The 17,907-nt window shown below is 39.2% G+C and overlaps 1 protein-coding gene across 4 annotated transcripts in view; it reads right to left on the bottom strand.

Annotated features, from left to right (window-relative positions):
* Positions 1 to 17,907, bottom strand: part of CDK6 (cyclin dependent kinase 6) — a 233,494-nt gene that overhangs the window by 151,586 nt on the left and 64,001 nt on the right. The window lies entirely within an intron of this gene.

The raw sequence follows: 17,907 nt of genomic DNA, 5'->3' as shown, positions 1-17,907 counted from the left end.
TCTTTCCTCATCTTGGATCGCCTTCCTCCTCTAAAACTGGTTCTCATTTCCCGAAGCTCTTGTTTGTGCTCTAAAAGCCGCCATCGCTCTCGGTGAAGACGGCTTGACAAGAGTCAGTCAGCAAGACGGATCTCTTTGGAAATGGAAGCCGGCTGGAGCCCACCAATTTGAACGACTCCAGTTTGAACTGAAGAAGAGTTTATTGCCACTCCAGTCCCCTTCCCTGTGGCAGTAAATTACCAACGATTAAAGAGCCAGTTTCCCCTCACCCTCTTTGCCTCCACTGCCCTTCTCTGCTCCTGGCAAAAACATAAAGAACGCTCCCCACAGGACAAAACCTGCCACCAAGGCAGCAGCACTGTGGTAATTTCCCAAGGCATTATGATTGATAATGATCAGCAGAGCGTGGGATAATAGCTCCCCTTAATTTACGGGGCCCTTTGAAGGGTTAAAATATGGCAGATGTTGATAGCTGACACTCCTTGCTAACAGGAAAGACACATTGCCCTGGGGCCTACTTCTAGGCTTTCCCTTCCCCGCAGCTGTCTGTGTAGAGCTAATTGTATCCACTTGTTTAACCTCGGGGAACGTCTGGAGGGGACCCAGTGCCACAAGGGTACCTTTTTTTTTTTAACGGTCATTTCCTCTCTGGTGTAACTTGCATGACAGTATGTGACAAGCAGAAATTAATGGGGACACTGCTGTGCCAATTCCTCCTGAATTGCTGACACTGGCTACAGGCTGCCTGTTTGCCACCCAGCCAAGACCTCACATGAAACATGGCGAGGGGCCCACAGTTCTATTCACCAACGAGCCAGCTGGTCAGTGATGAGAGAAGCCGAAACAATGTGGGGCGCACAAACCAGGAAGAAAATGCTTTACAAACCGCTTCAAACCAAGGAGGTAGCGTTTGCTGGGAGTTAATACGCCGGTTTATTTTCCTGAGTGGCAAACTGTAGGACCCCAATCTCCACAGTACTTTGGGTATAAGAAGTATTCCTCTTCCAAGGCCTCCTCAGGTATAAGCTCGGGTAGGTACATCATTCAGGCCAAAGGAAGCCATGTGAGATTCGTCTCCAAGGAAGCTTTTCCAGCAGGTGGCTTCCAGGAAGGCCTAGGAGCCAACAGGGTATCTCTTGCCTCTAGTGAACTACCATGGGGCTGCCCAGTTTAAAAATTCTATGCATGGGGTATCTTTTTCACTCTTTCTCACACATACAAGCACACGCACAAAAGCATCTCGAGTTCAAGCCCATTAATTGTCTGCAGCGTTTTGCAAGGTTGGGGAATCTGCCCCAACCTTGGCAAGATCCGGGAATCTGCCCCAACCTTGGCAAGATCCGCTTTCTCCTCGTTATATAATCAGGAATCAAACTCAGCCGGTGGGGACTTAAAATGGTGGCTCTGTTATGGATTAGGCCCTGCTGATTTTGGCTCACAAGAACAAATAAAGGCATATAAATTTTTTAAAAGGGGGGTGGGGGGAGGAGCAAACAGGAACTTCACCTCACCGTGACGTTGTATACAACTCAAAAGTCAAGTTTAAGGAGAAAGATGGAAAGCTGCAATGGGAAAATTACACTGGTAAGTGTTTTATAATAAATTTGGAAGCCCTGAGGGCATGTCAGAAAGGCACAACAAAGAGGCGCCTCAATTTTATGTCTGGGCATGGCATGGAGTGAAATTTGGGTGCTCTGAAGTAGTGGATACTCTCATAAAAACAAGAATCTGTTCAATTCACTTTCTCTTCCATCCCAATTTTTACAGTGTACTGATGTGAAGGTGTAGCCAGTTTCTGAGAACGTAAGGGACACGGAACACTCGCAGCAACCAGGGAATTCAGCAAATGAACAATGTAGAGGTTTTGGTCTAAGTTCAACAGGGCTCTCATTTTGGGGGAGGGAATAGTGGGAGGAGAGATTGCAATAACCTGCAGTGTTACCAGGTTGGTCCTGGGGAGAAAGAACATGTGTTTCCACTTTCAAGAGGGCTTTTCAAAGCCAGCCTTAGAGTGGTGGCCTCAGGATGGTCATTCTTTGGCCATCTATCTTTCCACCAACAAACGGAGTGAACAAAATTCTCCAAGTCACTAGGGCAAGAAGCATAAGACCAGAGAGAAAGCATAAAACAGCTTGCATGCCCACCGCTAGCAAATAAAGGCTCTGGGAATAACTTTAGCGGATGAGCTGTTATTTCTATAAATATAATTTAGGAAAGGTTTTAAACATTTCTAACTCAGAATTGGAATGCAGGCCTGGAAAAAACACAAAGGAAGAAGTCATGGAAGTGGAAACCCTAATCTCTTAAACAAACACATTTCCAAAATATACTACATAAGGCTACCTGAGCCTTTTTTTTTAGTGTTCACTGCCGATACAGGAGTCTTTAAGGACTCCTGCTTTCTGATAACAAAGTAGTATTTTAATGAAGATCCAAACACACCAAATCCAAAGGGTGCTGAGAAACTACTAAATAATAGGTCCCTTTTGCCAAGACCAACGTGGAAACCTTAATAAACAGGAACCACAAACAAATTCAGACACAGTCCCTCTCATGTGACAACTGCATGGTCTGAGCTTGAACATCTCAAAACTGACTCTGCAGGTATTCCCGAAGACATGTGCATGTGCAATCCCAAGCTTGCAGTGTGATGCCCACAGCTTCAGCAGCAGCTCTGCAGCCTTACCCACAAAGGGCAGGAGGTGTGCTGGGGGGTGCTTCTCACAATGTTTCTCATTCATTAAAATATTATTTGCATTTGCATTTACAAATTTAGCCCTAGCTTTCATTTCTGAGCTCCCAACTTTTTCCAGCCTATAAATATCCAATTTAACAATGCCAAATGGAGTAAAAGAATGCTACGTATTGAATTTGATTGCAGAGATACCTTTTGAAATGCGTATCTTTAGGTTAAACGGGATACCTGCACTTATTAAAACGGCCTCTCTCAGCTCAACTGCCACATCGTAATGGTCAAAAAGCTGCATGGCTTGTCAAAGGCTATCCAACTGCACACATGTTCGATCTGTGAGTTAGGGAATTATGAGTTGTATTTTAAAAGGCAACCCAGCAAGCAGCTGGATATAACACATTTCCAGGCTTCACGGCCCTTCTTGATGCTTCGTTAGGCCTCTTATCAGAACAAGAAGAATGGAGATCTCTGTTATGGATTTCCTGTGGCAAGTAAAAGACAAGGGATGATTTTCCAGTCCATTTCCCCTGGCAACATGCTCATCAATCACCAGAGGCTAGGACTTTGTTATTTTGGCTGGAGGAAAGAAAGCTCAGTGGTTTCTCTCCAAGTGAAATGGGACTCTCTCCTACCCAATACTTTAGGTTATCATCAAGAGTTGCTGCTGCGTCCACTTTAAGAGTATCTTCTTAGGGGCTCACAGAGCTAAGTTGGAACACAGCAATTTTATCTACTGTACTGAGGATTCAGCCTGGGATACAAGCAATTCAATATTTTGAATGTGTTTGGTGATGCAGTTTTCTAAACCCAACAAGGGGACCACCAAAGCTATGGGTATTCATCTTTCTATAAACGACATATCTTCAACAATTTTCATTTACTATCATCTACCCTGGTCTATGTTCATCTTCGTGTGTTCAAAAGGCCACAAATGGGAAGAGACAATAGACTTTAAGGAAAGGTTAAAAAATAATAATAATAAGCATATATTCAAATTCCCTTTGGCATCACTTTCCCCCTTTAATTTTGAAAAAAAGTAGCTTGTCTTTGAGTGGATAGTGGAGTTATTCACATTATTATAAGGGCAAGTGTATTACCAAGATTGCTGTTAGCATTTTGAGTCTCAAATTAAATAATTTACTTCCGGGGAAAATAGGAAAGACAACTGACACTCTTTCATTAAACTAACTCTGCATTCACAACATCTTATCTATTCAATATCTGTGGGCAATCTCCTTGTAGAGGCCCATTCAGGGTTTGAAAAGAAATGCTCCTTTTTTAGCAGGCACAGAATAATGCATAGTCCTAAACAGCCTTTGCTGAACTATATACTGTAAGTGTTATGAGCTGATTTTAACAAGAGGATTGAAAGTTGATTCCATGTAAAAAATAGTGAAAACCTAGAGATCATTAAAGAAACCCACACCAGTACCTGCCACTATAGTAAAAACAGGCTTGTAACTTTATTTTATATGCAGACATTAATTTAAAAGTTTACGACTCACCAGCAATTGCTTCCATTTACAATAAACATAAATTCCTCCATTGCCCATTAGACCACTTAATGGTAAAATGCTGATAAGATTAAAGGAGATAGTAACAATGGTGTCAGTAAGATTGATTAGAAAACCGATCACATTTTTTTCCCGTCTTCAACATTTGCCCTTTTATCCATATCATCAGCATCAATAAACAAGTACTAAATGTTTTTAATGTACATACATTGATTACTTTACAAAATCTGTCCTATTGTGTCGCCTAACCACAAACGACATGATATTATGTTGCTAATTCTTATGTCAGGCTCAAGAAAAGATTCAGATATAAGAACTTCAACTTTTCTATAATAGAAGGCATTCCCCACTAAAACACATAACACCCTTTTGTCAGATTATAAAAATATTAGGTTGAATCAGTCAACTATTGACAATTTCATATGGCTTAATGTACATGCTCACTTATATATTAACAAACCATACCTTAACAAAGATATACACTTAGTATTTTAGTATATTTCCTTCTAGTTTTCTATGCATCTATTTGAAATAATTTCAAAATTGGGATTGTATTATATATACAGTTTGAATATTATCTTTCTTTAGGCAATTCTTCAAAAATGAGTCTTTCTGAAAAATCATTCTGTTAAATGAATTTCCATAATTCATTTAATCATCTCCTATAATGATACATTCTGGTTTTAATGTGCATTTCAATGATTATTTGTGCAGTGGAATACTTGCCCTACCTATCTACCAGCCATTCTGTGCATACGTATTTCTTTGTGAATCTGTCTGTTCATGTTCTTTATTCATATCTGAATTAGGTAATTTTCTTTTTATTGGTTTCTAAGGGCTTTTTGTATGTTAAGTATATTTAACATCTGCTGTATTTTTGGCAAATATTTTATTTGCCTGTTAGTTCTATTTGTAATATTTTAAGTTTAAAATTTTTATTGTCTAATCTATGAAGTATTTCCTTTGTGACAATTTCTACTGTTTTATGCTTAGAAAACCCTTCTCTACTCTCCGATCTGATATTTGATATATTATTCTATTCATTAAAAAAATTAATAGCAGCACCCCCCTCATATACACATACCTTTTAAAACTATAAAGTGTTTAGACTTTATACAAAACCACAAAAGACAGCAATTGCTTGGTATCCAAAGCTGGAATGCTGTCTTCAGCCTCCTAACCAGCACTAAATGTTACTAAATCAGTCCTGTTTCTAGCAAAATTTACAAGCAAACTCAGCTGTCTCTTTTCTAAGGAAAATTTCCTGCTGTACAAAGGGTTACCTCTGAACAGTATCTCTATTATTTCACCCATGACTCCATTCCTAATTTTCTGTTTTCTGGCAGCTGCTCTCTAACTTACAAATAATGCATGTCTTTGTTTAGAGTTCCTTAAAAAAACTGTATATTCTAAATGTGGAAGAAAGCTCAATTTATTTTACTTTGAAACCTGAGAAATCAATAACATGAACCATATGGTAATTATGGAACTTGGTGATAAATAAAGTAAGAAGTCCTGTGTAACAGTGGTGGTGAAAGTGATGGAGCTGAAACAGAAAAGAAGTCCTTTCTCTTGGTGTGCGAAGCTTTCATAAATCTCCCTGCTTGGGACAACACCAAAATGCAACTCTTTTCTTAACTCATTCTAATGTAACTTATATTTTACTTTCTTCCCAACTCCTGTTTTTTATCAAGATCTTACAGCAATCACGAGAAGCATATCAAGGGCCGTTAATACAGTGGCAACATTTAGAATAGATGATGCCAAAGACAAAATTAACAAATATTTATGTCCTTGATTTTCATTTATTTGGATTCATGCAGTTTTGCACTAAAGACATGAATCAAGCCACCTTTAATATCTGGTTGAAACATTAAAGGACTTCAGGTCTACAAGATAAACTGCTATGACTAGAGAAAGAATCATAATGGGGGAAACAAAAGTTAGTAATGTAATGTTTCAGATATTTACACTCAGCATCACGTATTTTTAAAAGAGCTAACTTTTAGGGACTGGTTATTGAGGGCACATAAATCTCTCCTTTTTCACTGGAACCCATTAAATCAATTCTTCTCTTGTTACTACAAACCAATGTCTTCCATCTTCTTGCACCCGCATCCTCCTGACTCGGAATATATTTTTACAGAGGGAAGAGACGGAGGGAACCAGGGCCCTCACCTACAGCTTTTACACCACACCTTTGCCTCAGTAAACACTTCAGGTCTTCAGCTATGGGTGATGGTGAGTTCCAGATTTAAACAATAAAATGTGATAGTGAAATTAAAATGTTCATTAAGTGTTCAGTAAGTGTTCCAACATATTCATCGAACAAAACACATTCACAGAGCAACTTCAATTAAGGATATCTGTTTCCAGATCAATCAGCATCTGATGGCTCAGCGTAGATTTAAACCCTTTAACGTTGCAGTTCCTAAACTTAATTTGGAGTGAAACCTCCTATGCCCTGTGGTCCCCAATTTCCTGCTATGTTCTATTTTAGCTTTCCAATCTAAAAGTGGTGTGACTATACTAGAGTAGAATGATAAATATTTCTTTGGTTTTGTCCAAGAAAGGAAAAATGAACAAGTATGGTCAGGGACAGCAGAGAGCAATGGTAAATATAAAAACCAACAAAGCTACTAGCTTACATTTGTTAAAGGCTTAGAAACACAAGTGGAAGAAATTCTGAGCACTCATATCTTCTAATGCATGAGCCTCAAAGTAAGTACCTGAACACTCTGTTTGGCCACATTAGTGTCAGCACTAAAAATCTATGCCTATGATTCACTTAAGTTTCATATGGTTTCGGTTCCTCATCAAATCAGTAAAACAGGGTTAGGAATTCTGATCATTACACTTGCAAATCTGGTAATGGTTTACTAAGTTAGTACCACAGAGAACTGTGAGAACATTAAGTGAAATGAAACAAAAAGCGTCTTTCAAAGGTCAAATCATGATATGTCATGAACACTTTTTTTGAGAAGAGTAGCTTTCTGGGTGGCTTAAGACTTTCTAGGTAGAATTCTCATGTTCCTAAGCGTTTTCTCTGTAATTCATATAAATGAGTTAGCATTTTCCAATAGACCATCTTAAGGAATAAAACATCAGTGCTTTTAAACAAGTATTCATATAGTCAGATGGCGTTAGTTAAAATGCCACACCTAATTCATCTGAGCTTAGATTAGAGTCCTCTGAATGGCTGGGCCACCTACTCATAGGCAAGCAAATATTCCAGAGGTTTGAGTCATCTCAGACATTTTCCATTTCCAAGTAGGGTCATATGTCAAACTGTAAGGAGTATCTTTTAAACAGCAGTGTCTATAAGCAACATCAGAGGGCACTTATTGGAAACTCCCTCCTGAGATTGTTTAGGGCAAGACTGTCAATTTAAATGAGCACCCCAGGCGGTGATTATCTAGGTGATTCACTGACCACACCTGGAGAAAGAGCATTACGTTTAACTTAACTTCATTAACCCCTTATTAGATGGTAACTCATTTCTACAAAATTTGTTGGGTTTAGTCTGTTTTCCAGGCATCCAAATTAGGCTTCCATTGTACGGTGGTAGCTAGAGTTTTTAAAGATTAGATTTATACTTGGTCATTTCTAATATTCACAGAATTTTCTTTCAATTCCTAAGACATCAAGAGTCACAGTGTTCAGATGCTTGCATCAAGGCCCTGATTTAGATGTATGAATCCAAATTCAGGTCAAACTCTCCTCATTTGATTTTTTCCACTGGAGTCAATCTTTTTGGAGAATTTTGCTCTTTGATAGTGGTGATGAGAAAGAGGAAGAGCAGAACGAGAGTATTTGCAACAATATTTCATTTGCTAGAGATATTTGATTCTCATACCTACCATTATGAGGTTTTCATTATGGGCTTCATTGCACAACCATTTGTGAAAGCACTTATTCATTTCAACAAATATTTAATAGAACCAATAATGATTTTAACTGCAATGAAACAACTGATTAAGCCTTTCCACCTTGCTTAGGAACGAGGAAGAAGTTACAATCTTAGATAACTGGTGGATACTTTCTCTAGATGCCTTTCACTAATTTAAAAATTAGTGACTGCAAATCATTAGCAACTGCTCTAGTAGAATGTACTTTCTTAACTTCCGAACTCCACAATCACATGGGTATCTGAAATCTCTGGATACGAATGATAAAAATCCAAATGAATAAATATAGGAGAGTATTTCCAATTAGATCTTTTTAAAGTAACTTAACTCTTTGAAGCTACTACTTCTCATGGTGGGGATGAGAAAGAACTTTGCACACACAGTGAATATACGGAAACTTACATTTAAATTTTTAAAAATGTGTCACTCTACCCCTGAGAAATGAGAATGGGCTCTAAGATTCATAGCGTCAATCAATCGCTTCACTGGACTCAGTGTCCCATCCTTAGTATAAAACACAATTAGCAGAGTCCAACATTGAAAGAGAACAATTTGGGGAATTTAGTCAAGTCAGTATTATATTAAAGGAGAAAATGCCTTATAGTTCTAGTGGAGATCCGTTATTCGTTTTAGACTATATCTAAGCCAAGCCAACCAAGCAAATCCTTAGTTACAATATGGATAATCCCTGGGCTTCCCTGGTGGCGCAGTGGTTGAGAGTCCGCCTGCCGATGCAGGGGACACGGGTTCGTGCCCCGGTCCGGGAAGATCCCACATGCCGCGGAGCGGCTGGGCCCGTGAGCCATGGCCGCTGAGCCTGCGCGTCTGGAGCCTGTGCTCCGCAACGGGGAGAGGCCACAACAGTGAGAGGCCCGCGTACCGCAAAAAAAAAAAAAAAAAAAAAAAAAAAAAAAAATATGGATAATCCCACAGTGTCCCTGCCCACCATGAAGAAAGAGCCACGTAGATGTGTTGAGCTATGGCATATTCTCAGCTTACTTTTCTATTTTATATATATATATGCATATATATGTATGTATATGCATACATATATATTATTCTATTATATATGTATATGCATATATATAATAGAAAAGTAAATATATATAAATATATACTTATGTATGCCTGAAAAAGTACAACTTCCTCACTTGTACAATGGGAAAGTAGGTGCCTATGTAATCAACCCTCTAATTAACTCTGAAATGTAGGCATCAATATATAGTTACCAACACATGTTTACTGGGGGTCCTCTATATATTCCAGACAGTACTGGGGATAGTGCAATAAACTAGAGTCTGGACTTCAAAGCTCTCACCTTCTAGCTGGGAAAAATAAAGAACAAATATAAAAAAGTGAATGAGATCACTTCGGCTAAGTGTTGAAGAAGATAAAATGGGACGACGTGGTGTAATGCAGTAAGCTGTAAGTAGGCGTGGAGTGGTAGGTGAAGTGATCAGAGGAGTCATTAGGATAGAACCTGAGCTGGGATTAGAATGGTGAGAAACAGGCACCCTACCTGTGGGGCTTGGGAGGGAGAGGCGTGGAACATTCCCAACAGAGTGAACAATAAGTACCCACGCTGAGCTGGAGGCATGCTGGAAGAACAGAAAGAAGGCAGGTGTGGCTGAAGGACAGTGAACCAAAAGAGTAGAGGCAGAGCAGAGCTTGGGAGGAAGGGGGTGGGTAGGAAGGAAGAGCTCTAGGTCATGCAAGACTTTTTATTTTATTCTACAAGTCATAGGAAACCAGTGGAGAAAAGTTTTCAGCAGGGGAGTAACACTTTTATTTATGCTTTAATAAGTTGCCTCTGGTTGTTGTATGGAGGATAATCTACAACAGGGCCAGAGTGGAAGCAGCATATTGAGTTAGGAAGCTGGTTTGATGGGTTGGACCAGAGCTCTAGCAACAAAGATATTGAGAAGCAGTTGGACTGGGGTTATCTTTTGGGGATAAAACCAAAAATACTTGCTAACGGATTAGATGAAGATTGTGAAGGAAAGAAAGAAGCCTAGAAGGATCCTTAGGTTTGGGGCTCAAACAACTGGGCAGATGGGGAAGGCTTGAGCTGGGGAGAAGATTCTTGAGCAATGTTTTGGTGGCGAGATATCAAACGGAACGGTTGGTCGACTATAATGCATTTAGAGCAAGGGGGAGAGGTCAGGCTGGAGAATAATGATACCTGAGGGTTTGGGACTGAATGACATCACCTGGCCAGAAAGTGTAGACAGGGAGAAGAGAGATGAGGGTGAAGCTTTGGATCACCCAACATTTAGAGGAAGAGAGCCAGAAAAGATACTGTAACCAGGGAGCTTAGGCACACACTAAACTTGGGTGAGGAATATCCCTCTTCTCTGTGGAGCATCACTCGGCCATCTGTCACCATGGTGATATGCGCTGGGTATATACTGCCTGCAACTTTTTCATGGGCTCTATAAACAAATTTAATGCCCAAGGTGAGGACGCACTTTCTAAAGAGATTCCAACTTACCTATTATTAGCTTGATCAAAGTGTCATTTGTTTATTTTAGTGAGTCAATATTTATTTTAGTGAGTCAGTCTTACAGTACCTTTAGAAAGACACTAGTTTTTTTTTTTCTTTTTAACCCATATTTCCTGTTAGGAAAAAAAAAAAAACCAACCACAAAATAACTCTGTTATAGTTTGTTATTACATACTTTTAGATAATCATGTATTTGCATAATTCTGTCCTCTTTCTCTGATATTTTCAACTACTACAAGGGCTTGGGAAATTGCTTAAGGATTCGTTTCTGGGAGTCCTCAAAATCTACATGATCTAAAAATGTTCGCCCTGAAGAGTTACTGAAAGTTACCACAGATGTAGCTCACTCACCCTACATTTCCCCCTAAATTTGAGGTAAACTCAGTGTTGACTCACTTCCTTCCGATCAGCTCTTCTATTAGAGCTGATGATGGTCAACTGCTGGCGTCACTTTGATTTAACCCTCTAGCAACCCCCAGGGTGGCTGCCTAACTTTTGCTTAGCATTATGGCTGATGTTCCTGTTTTTAAAAATCCCCCCAAATTCTGTGTGTTGGGGGGGGAGTGAGGCGGGCACATACACAGGTAAGGGTGGGAACGAGGGTGTGGTCTGTGTGGAGAAAGCATTTGAGTCAGAAGACTACATTCCAAGCTGACTTTCCACAGAGAAAAACTATGACATAGGTTACATTCCTGATGAAAGTTCAGACGCCTGAGTTTTAAAAAGCAGAATGCCTCTAAGCACAATTGTTAATATACCACGAATGATGTGCTTTTTATAAGGCATAAGAAGGGTCTAGAACGCGCATAGGCTGATTAGGTAAAACATTCCAGTAACCAATCCCGTAAAATGTTACATTAATGTGGAAGGGTAGTGAAACTTAAATGAAAGACTCTTAGGACTCAGGTTGGAGAGAGCCCAAAGCCAGGGACTGAGGAGGAAGCTGGGGCAGAGCTACGCAGAGCCTGGGGAAGCTAAGAGTGTGTGAGTATGCGTGTGTGTGTGTGTGTGCGCACACGCATGGGGGATGGAGGATGGGGGGAGAGTGGCGGGCAGGGAAGGAGGCAGGGGAGGCAAAGGGTAGAGGGAACATAAGATCTTGAGTACCAAGAGGAAAATAAGCTGTCTGGGCAACCACACTGGCTAGCTACAAGCCCTGAGAGATCCAACTATACTACAGGAGTGAACTATTTTAAGTCACATTGCTGTAAGTTGAGGCCCATTTTAGAGTAAAAACCAACACTGGCATGACTGACCTATGAGGTCCTTTGTATCAGAACGAGTGTTATTACAACATTCCACTTTGCTTATTACAATTAATCTTATTAAACAGTCCTCTCAGGCATCTTTCACAAATGCACTTTCTTCAAAAATTATTTCACGTGACTACAAAAAAGCAGTGTGCATTAAACACCAGGAAAGATGTGTGTGCATGTGCCTGTGTGTGTTTTTAAAACCATGGTTTATTCAGTTAAGTCCAGCCTTGCTATTAGATTGAAAAAAATCTCCTTCCAGGATCCTTATCATTATTGTGAAGTATTTGTTCTTTGAATTTCTTGTCTTGTTTTTGGGATCACTTTATTATGCAACATCTGCTCTGAATTTCAAATGTGATAAACAGAGTATGAGTGTCGGTGGCAGATGGCTAATGACCGGCAGCGACAGGGCATTCAAGCCTGCCTTGTTTTCTGGGAAGCGATATTTTCATGTTAATTTGCTCTGTGTCCTGCAAAGATGAGACAAATCACCTGCTCATAATTCAGGCAAAGTGGAGACCACTAGCAGCAGAGCGGGGCCGTGGCTTGATTCCTTTAGGGGCGAGAGGAGAGAAGGCTCTGAGAGGCTTTCCTCATCGGAGTCCAGGGACCAGGCAGTCACTTTGCATTATGTCAGATGGAGAAAGATGAATCAGCCCTGGGCATCCCAACCTGACACCAGAGCCACTGTTTACTGCAAGCAGATATTATTCATGAAAACAGATCTTTCCCAGAGGCAGAAAGCAGGTGCTATTAACAGTGTGTGTCAGTCTCTGAAGTCTGGGTTTTGTAAAATAAACTTAATAGTACATTTTATCTCTTACTGAAAATGTTACAACCAACAGAAATCTCTAAGAAACATTCAATCGAAGATAAAATGAAATCTAATTCACAGAGAAAAATGACCCACACAGACACATAAACCTTGAGGTCTTTCGGCCTTCTCAAGCCATATAGAATTCATCTGTCATAGAGATACGCAAATAAAATATAATTTTTATTCCAAGACTGAGTCATCCAAAGAGGCCATGTGGTCTTGAGCTGAAAGAACTGTGTTCTACTTTGGAGAGGCAGCTGGTGTTCTCTGTGAGCTTTCAGTGCCTTTGAATTTCTATTCGTGAAAAGCATGTTACATGTACAGAATGTCCAAAGAATGAAACTAGGTTCTCAAAGCATTAAAAATATAGTTGAGAAGCCAGGTCATATACTAGGACAGATAATGTACTAGAGAGGGAAGCCTGAGTACCAAATGATAGTTTAGTAAAAGAGGGCATTACCTTTGAAAACATGTAAAGCACAAGATTTTACACAGGAGTCTCTCCCCATATATATCCTGCCATATAGTTCTTTTTCTGGGTAGCAGTTACACATGACTAAGGAACAAGGTGAGGGAATTTGTTTACAGTTCTTTCTGATCCTCTCTCATAAGGTCGCAGATAAAGGCATGAAAGAGAAAACCTAACAATCTGGAAGCCTTTTTTTTTTTTCTCATAAAGTCCCCATAAATGAAAGGTGCTACATAAACACAGGTACTCAAAATGTATTATGAACCCCCAAAGAAAAAAATAAGACAATCATAAGGTGTCAATGATTGCCTCATAAGTTTAAGCATGGCGGTCTAAGAAGACAATGTCGAATTTCAAATGATCAAATTAAAATTACACAGACGGCACTGCATTCCTCCACAATTAAGTACATCAAAAAATAACAATCTGGGCTTCCCTGGTGGTGCAGTGGTTGAGAGTCTGCCTGCCGATGCAGGGGACACGGGTTCGTGCCCTAGTCCAGGAAGATCCCACATGCCGCGGAGCGGCTGGGTCCGTGAGCCATGGCCGCTGAGCCTGCGCGTCTGGAGCCTGTGCTCCGCAACGGGAGAGGCCACAACAGTGAGAGGCCCGCGTACCACAAAAAAAAAAAAATAATAAAATAACATTCTGAACTAGAAATAGGAAAGCAAGATATGGCAACAATAAGCCTACGAGGCAAAGTTTGAGTATTTGTTGACGTCACAGCATAGCAGTCAAGAGGTTTCTTTATGCAAATGTCACCATCAACATGAATGAATATATCTCAGGACATCAAGAAAAGAGATTAAAGAATGTGATGAAAACTTCAAGATGAAGTATGAATAAGATATATAAATGTATTTATTTATTTTTAGAATAGGTGTATTTTAAAATGTTGGAAAGAACCACCTATGGTTTTATTTTATTCTCATAAGCCTTTCAATGACAATTTTCAGTCCAGACCATATGATAATGACAGAATTTCCCCTAATGAGTTCACCCAACTATCAACCTTCACAGATACTTAGGGCTTCAGGGGTGGTTTTCTGCCTTTTTTACTTTTAAAAACAAATGGTATTTAAATGCATGTAAAAATTGTTATGTGATATATGTAAGTTGGGAAAATAAGCCCATCATGGGCTCTCTTTTTTTGTTTGTTTGTTTCTTTTCTTTCTTTCTTTCTTTTTTTTTTTTTTGGTTGCACCATGTGGCATGTGGAACTTCCCCAACCAGGGATCGAACCCACACCCCCTGCAGTGGAAGCATGGAGTCTTAACCACTGAACCACCTGGGAAGCCCTCATGGGCTCTTTTTATAACAAACAGGTTGATGAAAATGGTACTGAACAGAAAGAGTTTACCTCTGTAATAGCTAGTCAGAGACCATGCAGCATCCCAGTTTTACCCAAGTACGGCTCACCTAATGCAATATATGTCCTGAATGTGCGCTCGAATATACTGAATTGAGGCGGACCAACAGGTAAACAGTGCCACAGAAAACATGGTGGGGGACAGGTGGTGGAGGAAAATTCCCACAGCCTAAACCATCTGAATATGAGGTCTTTCCCTGACTTTCTGTTTTACACCTATTTCATGTTAAAATATTTTACCTATTTGTCTATTTTGTAACACGGCGAGTTCTGATATATGCAAGACAGTGTCAATAATAATATTTATGATTTTGAAGAACATTTTAGAAAACATTTTGGTACCATAATGCAAAGAATCAGCTAGAGACTGTGTTTATTCTTAAGTAAGTTGGGTTTTTTAAACTTGAAAACACCAAACACCAACTAAACTACTTAAATAACCATAGAGAAGTGTCCCACATGCTTCTGTGTGCTCTTATATTCTAAGGTCCTCAAGTGCAGGTTCATGATTCATGCAGTTTTGTGTCCTCAAAGTGCCTAGCACAGAACTCACCCTGTAAATATTCAATTAACCTTTGTACGAGTATATTCAGAAAAACTCTTATTACAACAAAGCATTCTATATAAAGAATCCAATCCATGTTCCCAATAGGTTCCTCATAATAACAATATTCACTTGATATAGTTATTGAGACTTCTCATAAATGAGCTATACAACAACAAAATATTTCTGTTCTCTGGCTGTGTGCTTGAAAAATTCAATTAAGAACCTCAACTAGCTGGAACTTTCTACTGAGCAGCTGTTTATCCTTCATACCAGTGCTTAAAAAGATGTCAACTTAGAAACAAAAGATAAAAGTGTTCATTAAAAATAAATTTATGTCAATCACATACTCAGCTTAAAACTATCCATTTGATAGTATTATAGCGCTTTTAAATGATTATTCATGTTTTTAATGATGACCTTAAAGAACCTCAAACACAAATTCTAAAAAAAAACCCAAAAACCCTTATACTTAATAAGGAAGAAAAGTTGATCAGCACAGTTCAGAAAATTTTTAAAAATTAAGGATGAATGGGCATATATCTGAAGAAAACTCTAATTTGAAAAGATACATGCACCCCAGTGTTCATGGCAGCACTGTTTACAATAGCCAAGACATGGGAGCAACCTAAATGCCCTTCGACAGATGAGTGGATAAAGAAGATGTGGTACATATATACAATGGAATATTACTCAGCCATAAAAAGAATGAACTGCCATTTTCAGCAACATGGATGGACCTAGAGATTATCATACTAAGTGAAGTCAAACAGACAAAGACAAATATCATATGATATCACTTATGGGTGGAATCTAAAAAACATGATACAAATGAACTTATTTACAAAACAGAAGCAGACTCGTAGACATAAAAAACTTATGGTTACCCAAGGGGAAAGGGGCGGGGGGGGGGACAAATTAGGTTTGGGATTAGCAGATACAAACTTCTATATATAAAATAGATAAACAACAAGGTCCTACTGTATAGCACAGGGAACTATATTCAATATCTTGTAATAAACTATAATGGGAAAGAATCTGAAAAAGAATATATGTATATGAATAACTGAATCACTTCACTGTACACCAGAGACTAAAAACAACATTGTAAATCAACTATACTTCAATTAAAAAAAAATTTAAGGGTGAAGACGAAAAGGGTCTTGCGACTAGCTTTTAAGTTAGCAAAAGATGTTCAATCAGCCGTTAACATACAAACTGATCGCCTGAAATATTTCAGTTGACCATAGTTTTATTTTACTACGAAAACATCAAAACACTATTAACCACAAACCTTAAATAACCACAGCCCTTGCACCCACCTCTACCTCTGTGGGGCTGTTGCCCCTGATGGCTGAAGAAATTTAACAGCCTCCAGGAGAATCTCCTGTTCAACACAGACGAAGTGACACTCCCTTTCCCTGGATAGATGAAGGACTCAAGAAATACTTTTAACAAGTTACCTTGTCAAAAGCTTCTGTTGATAAGCACCAATACCCCACTCCCCAACCTTGGCTTGGCCATCCCCCAGCTCCTCTCCTTCACCTCATCTTAGTGACCACCTTTTTGCCTGTTCCTCTCTGAATCCTGCTTACCTCTCTACTCCCACCCTTGGGAGTTTCCCCCAACCCACTTCATTTTCTACTCTTGCCTGATCAAGCCTTAGTTTAAGCACATCACTCTGGTTTATCAGTCATTTTAACTACACATACTTTTGCAAATGATTCCACTCAGCAGCCTCTAACGTCCTAGGAGAATTTAATGTGAAGCTCGAAAGATCTATGTAGGTGGCAACGTAGGGTATAAATATATGGTCACCTTGTTTCGCTGCTTAAAAAAAATGACCTCCCCCAAATGAAATTTTTGAACTTAGAAATAGATCAGAAGAAGCTAATGCTTATTTTGACAGTCCGTGTTTAAGCTGTTGGAAGTCATTTAAAAAACAATTTTCAATTAATTATATCTGAAGAAAGGTTGGCAATGTGTCTTATTTATTGAGTACCTATGTGTATAAATCACTGAGTAGGGACTGTCAGGATACAAAGATGAATGAATAGGTAAGACATGGACACAAATAATCACAATTAAATGTAGAAAATATGATAAAGAGGGAGAGATGTAGAACAAGGTGTAAGACAAATGAGATTATATCCAGCTATAAAGGTTGCTCAAATGATATCTGGGGTGGGCCTTGAAAAATGTAAGCAGAGAGTTATTGGGTGGGGTGGCAAAGGAATGGCAATGAGAAGGAAGCCCATGGAGGTAGGAAATTACGAGCCACAGTAAGAGGATGGGGATTAGCCCAATCTGGCCAGAAAGCAGAGTACACAAAACGGGGCTATACTCTGCCCTGCATGCTGAACATGGTATTTGGACAAACTCATAAAGGAAAGAACTGAAGCCACAGGATTGGAATAGAATTTGAGTGAAAAAAGGGATGCAGAGATAGAAGAGAAAAGGACCAAGAACAGGTAATTAGGAATACCTACGTTTAAAGGGCCTTATGGTCCTTGAAACTGCTCAGGAAGCAATGAGACCATTCCTGAGCACCATATTCTTTTATGAAAGGCAGATAGGAGAAAATAAATTCTACATTAGTCTAAAACCAAAGAAATAAATCATTCAATACATCAAGTTCTAAATGTATCAGTATCTGGGAACACCACCTAGCTATCACTAAAAGACATTTACTCTGTTCAGGAGATAAACTGTTTTCAGCTATTAACTCCTATCTAAAATGATGGTGAACTCTAGAACTCATTTCTACACAATGAATGATAAGGTAAGGAGTCTGTTTCACCTAATTCACAAAAACATACAGATCTTTGTGGGCTT

This window comes from Mesoplodon densirostris, chromosome 9 (genome assembly GCF_025265405.1).
Source record: "Mesoplodon densirostris isolate mMesDen1 chromosome 9, mMesDen1 primary haplotype, whole genome shotgun sequence".
NCBI classification, from domain to species: domain Eukaryota; kingdom Metazoa; phylum Chordata; class Mammalia; order Artiodactyla; family Ziphiidae; genus Mesoplodon; species Mesoplodon densirostris.
Note: the sequence above shows the minus strand (reverse complement) of the source record. Positions and strands in the feature narration are given on the sequence as shown.